The sequence below is a fragment of the Astatotilapia calliptera genome, chromosome 6 (assembly GCF_900246225.1).
Source record: "Astatotilapia calliptera chromosome 6, fAstCal1.2, whole genome shotgun sequence".
In the NCBI taxonomy this organism is placed as follows: Eukaryota; Metazoa; Chordata; class Actinopteri; order Cichliformes; family Cichlidae; genus Astatotilapia; species Astatotilapia calliptera.
The window spans coordinates 40,133,260-40,139,894 of record NC_039307.1 but is presented as its reverse complement, the minus strand read 5'-3'; the positions used below and the strand labels follow the sequence as shown (position 1 = coordinate 40,139,894).

The window sequence follows — 6,635 nt, the reverse complement described above, 5'->3', positions numbered from 1 at the left end:
AAATCAGCTGAGGCTAAACAACTAGCTTTTATACTTAGTAACAAGAAATTTGGCAGGGATGCTAACATGAGCTAACATTAGCTAGAGGAATGTTAGTTCTCTCTCACAAATGTAAACTCTGAAACTACTGTCAGTATTCTGCCAGGGCATTCAGTTTATAGTAGGAACATTTGTTTTTTCTGTCTTTCCTCTGTTTTTTTTTTTTTTTTTTTTTATCAGTACTAGCGTTCCTGCTAACATGTGCAAATTGCAAGCTAGCCCATGTAACAAAATGCTAGTTTGATTTGGATAAGGATGAGTGATGCATTCAAACTCCTCGGGCTGATGGTAACTTAGCTGAACTTAACTTAAAATTACTTTATCAGCTTTAGTAACTAAAGTGTTTGTTACAGCTGGTTAGTTTGTCAAATTGCTTTACCAAGGAATGTGATTCATAATCCTAACCTTACTATAAGCTATGTAGCCCATTCCTAGCATTGGTTGCCCCAAATGTAGTTTTCATGATGCTGATACTCAGGTATAGAATATATACTAGCCTCTATTAGCTAGTGTGATGCTGGAGGATTATTTGTATATCCAGACCTACATCCCTAGCACTGTGCACCACTGGAGTATGGTCAGCTGCAACCATTATCGTTCAGTGTAGGGCAAAAATTCATGTCTGCATTTCTTCAAACTAACTTGGACAGCACTAATCCCTGCAAAAGAGTGTTGGTAGGGATTGGTTTTCTGCAATTTATACACACCGATCTTTAATTTATATTGTATATAAAAGATGGATGAAGCAACTGTGATATCAACCATTGGTTTGTGGATTCTTCATTTTAAAGCCTTTAGCTATAGTGCTTTGGCTGGTGCCATGTTGATTCTTTGGAGCCAGACGTTAGCATATTTAGACCTGAGACTTTTGTAATAAGATATCAGCTAAAATGCATAGATGCGGTGCATTGATACACATACTTGCTAATTAAGAGGCTATAATATTATTAGAATTCCAGTCACTAAAGCTGGAGGATGAACTTCTGATACAGTCTGTACCGCATGATCATTTTATTAGCACGCTCACGGCTGAGAGGTCCAGTTTTAGTGACTCAGCTGGGGGAAGTAAGGTCGAACAGACAGATACCAGCTACAGCCGGTTGTGTCAGCACATAGTGAAAGCGACCTTACCTCTAACATTAAGCCTTAATAAAACTGGAGTTATTCGGAATTCACTTGCAATACAGCTATGAAGGTAGGAACGATCCATAGAGACCAAATATTTGCTTTTATGATAGTTTCCAAACCATTGTCAAAAACCATTTGATGTGTGGTTGGTAGATTTTGAGTGTGGTGACAAGCAGATGGTATAAAGAATGAAATGTCCACATGCTGTGAGTCAGACGACTGTAAGAGATTTAGACGACGTATTATTACAGAAAAGACTTAAACCAGGACGCTCTTCTAAACTGTGTTGTAGTTTTTGGTGTGGTAGGGAGGAGCTGTATTTGTACACCTCATTTTGCTGACATGTAAAGAGGAAGATGAACGTGCGTTGCAGCTCTGATGCAGCATCCCTGATGGAAACAGTACAGTGCTGCTACGGAGTGGCCACAAACTGGAAGATGTGATGAGCCTTACTGCTCCAGCAGTCTGGACGCAGGAAGATAACCACATGCTTTTGACTTTGTGTGACTGTAGCTGACGGGGAGTATTTATAAAGTTAATAAAGATGACCTGCTTCCTATGTTTTGTTTTGTTTTTTACAGAAGTGCACATTTGTGTGTATGTGTGTTTGAGATGGAGAGACTGGTATTTGTTGAAGGAAGAAGCTCTTCATTTAGACTCTTTATTTTTGCACTTGAGCGTGGAGCACTTTGCAGTAAGACACCAGGCTTCTGTTAGATGGGGCTTTATTTAAATCTGTGCTACAGCTGATTTTTTTATGTTTATCTGCGTGTGCATGTATTTCTGGCTCAACAAACTACCCAGCTCAGATATCCTCCAGTGCATGTTACTTATCTACATGTTCATTTTGATTACACTGTTGTAACTGGAAAACATGAAACCGGTATGCATATTTATTATACAAATCATTTCACACACTGTGTGTGTGTATGTGCTTTGGAGCGAAAGGTAGAGTGATGTATACTCACAGGATAATCTTTTATCCCTTAATTTCTTACCTTATTTCCAAGTTCTGTTCCTGCTGTACAGCTAGAACCCTGTGTGCAATCATCTGGTAATAAACAAATATAACTGTGGATTCTTTGAGTGCTGCTTTTTAACCTTTGCTGTGGGGAGATGACATAGTGGAGGAGGGGATGACTCTTGGAGGTCTTTAAGGGAAAAACAAAGTCTTAAGGTGCTTTGGAGCCTATACAAATATTATATGTCGTATGATCTGCTGGAGGCATGGGAGGTTTTGCAACCAGCAACATTCACTCTGGTTGTTTTTACACAGCAAAATCTCCAGTGTTAAATTAACACTATAGAGTGTCTATATGGGTCTATATGGGTCTGATTAACAAAGGCTAACAATGAGCAGTGCTGATTTTCTAACACTGGGAATATTTCTAACATTTTGAGTTATTTTCCAGTGTTAGAAAATCAGCACTGTCCGTGTTAGCCTTTGTTAATCTTCAAACTGACTAGGTTACTTTTAAACATATAACCACTGGTCAAAGTGTTAATTTAACACTCAGAGGTGTGGACCCCATATAGACACTCTATAGTGTTAATTAACACTGGAGATTTTGCTGTGTAGGTAATAAACCAAAAACCGGAAGAGTTCAAATTTCTTGGAAAGCCTTTTTTTTGGTCTCATAGGCTACGTTCCCACTGCAGGCGAAAGCGCATCAAATCCGACTTTTCTGACCCTCTGCGACCCATATCCGGTCATGGTCTGACAGCGTGAACGGCACAATCCGATATTTTCAAATCCGATCTGGGTCACTTTCGTATGTGGTGCTGAATCCGATACACATCTGATGTTTTAGAAGCTGCTGTTTGATGGTCACGTCGCATTAATCTGTTTTTTTATGTCACAAGACAGACGCCCATATCAGCGCCGGAGCAGACAAAATAATCGGATTTGATCTAAAAATCGGAATTGAGCAATTAAGATCTGCAGTGTGAACGTAGCCTAAGTGCCCCATACTCCACATTTTCATTTTCCCCTGTATTCCTCATTCATATAAAGAATTAGTTAAATCACCGTATATTAACTAATAATATATTTACTTTTCAGTAATCATTCACATAATCCCTTTGTTTTTGGTCTTTGAAGTCTGTGGAGCTGACCTGTGCTGCCTGATTCTTGAATAGCCGCACACCTCCTGGTAGGGTCTCCCCAAGGCCAGTGATGGACCAGACAAGGAAACACCAGCGAACAGTTTCACTTGTTAAATTAGTAGTTGATGCGGGAAGAAGATTGTTGGAGAAATGAAACAACTGGGAAGAGCAGCCTGTTCAAATAAAAGCAGGAATGTCACAGATTTAAAGACCGAGGCTCACTTATATCTAATGACATGCAGTCATTGTCCACACTGCCACCTAGTGTTCACAGTGCATATTTTAAAATTAATTCCAAGGAAATGTTTACTGTACGTCTCGTTAAAAACCTAGTTATGAATCACTTTGATGTGTTCACGTGCTGACCTGAACTTAAAAAAAGATATGCTGACAAGACTAAACCCTTGTTACACTAATCATTGTTGCCCATTTAAAGGTTCTGTTTAAGTGCTACGCCCGGAGTCTGAATAAACTTACAAATTCATATTTCATGTTTTGTTGTTTGTTTATTTAGTGCTGTTATTGTAAGGTACTGTGTATGTTTACGTTTTCCACAGGACATAAGCTACTTTCTGCTGATTTCATAATAAAGTATCGAGGAGCTGCCTTTTGTTTTCTGCTTGGTAGTTGATGGAATCTGATATCCAGCAGTATATGTTTTGTGTACGTTATACATTACATTGTGGTGTCATATAAATGTGACGATCTGTGAAAGTGTTAGGATAAAATGATAACGATGATAATTAATAAATAATCATGATCAAAGGGAGAGAATAAGTTTCTAGTTGTGGTTACAGTTATTTGTTAATTGTTCTCCTCCTGTATCAGTCCTGTTTTATGTTTCCCAGTCTAGTTATTTCCTATTTTATTTTGATAGTCACATTTCCTTTGTATTCTTGCTGTATGCTTCCTCTCTCTTTACCTTGCTTGTGTTCAGGTGTGTTTTGCACTTGTACCTGGGCCTAAGGAGCTATGAGTAATACATTTTTAGTTTTTACTTTCAGTTAATTCAACATTAAATAAAAGTTTATGTTTTTCTCTGGTTCCTGGTTCTTGTTTTATACCTTAGTTCCCTTTTGTCCAGTCTGTCTCTAGTCTCGTCTCTGTGTTTTGTCATCTTTCTCCCTGGTCATGTCCACATGTCTGTCTGCTCTCCCTGTGTTTTCATGTTGAGGTGTGTTTTGCACAGAGCTGTGGTGTCGTATCTGGGCCTAATGACCCCATTCTGACAGCCCATGAGACACATATTCTTAGTTTTACTTTCAGTTAATTCTAAAGTAAATCGTAGATTAAATGTGTCTTCCTTTATAGTTCCGGTTCTTGTATTTTTTTAAGAGTATCATTGGGTATGAACTGTTTAGCAGCCTTGTTGAAAAACACATTTCTTCACCTCTGCAACCAAGCTCATGTGGATCACCGCCAATGCTGCAGCAGCCAGTACAATACTGTCTTCCAGCCTATAATGGAAAGGAAGCATGGTTCAACAGCCTGTTGGACTGGATCTGCCAGTGCCGGGTGCTCTGTAAAGATAGTAAAGATAAGTTATTACCTTGCACTCTTCCACTGTTTATGCAAGCCATCTCAGACGTCTCAGCTAGCAAATAGTGAAAATTAGTTTTGAGTTTCAGTGTTGGTCAAAGTAAAGAGACTTTCAGAGTGTTTTCAGCAGGGAATCCCTGAGATGGCTCCATCCAGCGCCGCCTCACAAACTGAGCTGGAGCAGTTTGAATCTGCAGGAGTTGCCCTAGAGCAGGGGTGCCCAATCCCGGTCCTCGAGAGCTACCGTCCTGCAGCTTTTAGATGCATCCTTGTTCCACACACCCGAATCAAATGAATGGCTTGTATCAGGCTTTGCCAAACATGATGGCATGCTGAAGAGGTAATCAAACCATTTGATTCAGCTGTGTTGGAGTAGGGATGCATCTAAAAGCTGCAGGATAGTAGCTCTCGAGGACTGGGATTGGGCAGCCCTGCCCTAGAGACTCTGCCCACACCACAACCTGAGCAACCAGAGACGGACTGCTCTAAGCAACCGGAGCCAGCTAACTGCTCTGGAATGTCTCGATGCACGCTCAATCATCCAGGGCAGGAAATCCCAAAAGGTTGATTCTGTTCATCTGGATGTTTTCAGTGGGACAAATGTTTCAGTAAGAGAAGCCTTTACAGGGGACTGCACCTTCCCCCAGGAAAAGAAACCTGGACGCAGGAGGCTGCCTGCTTCTACAGCTTCTCTCAGTGGTTTGTGATACTGCAGGACACGACGGAGAACAGGAAGGTCTGCACAGAGAGTGCATTAACACCTGCCTAAAAAGTCATTGGCTGCCCTCTGCCCCCCCTGGAGGCCCCCACCCAGGTCCCCTGTCTCAAGGGAAACCAGGGCCATTCACAGGTGTCCCTACACCCCGGCCCACCACTTCTTTGACCCGCTTGCCCCCCTGGTTGGCTTTAAAGGTCAATCAGGTCCAGCACCTCCAAGACTCCCCGGTCCATCAGACTGTCATAAGCACTGGTTGTGGTGTATGTGTGTGCGCGGTGCTACCCACACTATGCGCTCGCGCAGTAGCAGCCCAGTGGAATTGTGGCAATCAGCGTGAGTGAGGGACAATCCCAAAAGCCGTATACTGTAACTATAGATATTAGACGCACACAAACACAAAACGCATGCAAGTGCTGGAGGTGCAAACTGTTATTTAACTTGCAAGCACCAGTCAGTGACCCTGGTGACCACATGACCTTACTGTAGCTGCAGCCGCAAACCTGTACGTATCAAAAATAAGTGCGAGGGAGACGCGATAGGCCTCGGAGGCATTCTGGCTAAAGTGCAGCGGACGAGTCACTGTACCAAACGTTCTTTCTCCCAAGGAAACATCAATTTGAACCGAAGAAGCCAGCGTTCGCGGGGCCAACGTACAGGATTTACAGCGGTCTAAATCACAACTGAGGTGTGGCAGATAGACTTTGTTGAAGGCAGAGTGGAAGGAGACGTTCAACACCTGTTAGTCTGTGAACAATCATCTCTGCCTTTGGCTTTCTCTTTCTCTTACCAGGGCAGCAACAGGATCACAGGCAGGTCTGGCACGAAAATGAAACACGCTGGCTAGCAACAAGCCTAAACATGCTAGCGAGAAGTGCAGCTAGAACAGGGCTGTGCCCTCCCAACATCTAGGTAGGTTGAAAGGGCTGATTAAAAATTCAATGTCGATTTGATTACAGGTGAGATTCGAAGAAAACATTTTGCCCCTTAAAATAAATAAAAAATCACTCCTTTAAAAATGCTTTGTATTACCTGCTGATCTTGGTCTAATATTACCATCTGTTCGATCAATCTGAAATATGTAAGTGTGACATATACCAAAAAGAAA

At 41.7% G+C, this 6,635-nt stretch overlaps 1 long non-coding RNA gene across 1 annotated transcript; it reads right to left on the bottom strand.

Moving 5' to 3' along the window:
- Window positions 1–3,399: 3,399 nt before the first annotated feature.
- On the bottom strand, window positions 3,400–5,011 carry LOC113023448 (uncharacterized). The gene is made up of 3 exons (XR_003272577.1): window positions 4,823–5,011; window positions 4,664–4,730; window positions 3,400–3,446 (listed from the first exon to the last, which is right to left on the bottom strand). It is a non-coding gene; the product is annotated as an uncharacterized LOC113023448 (long non-coding RNA).
- Window positions 5,012–6,635: the final 1,624 nt, after the last annotated feature.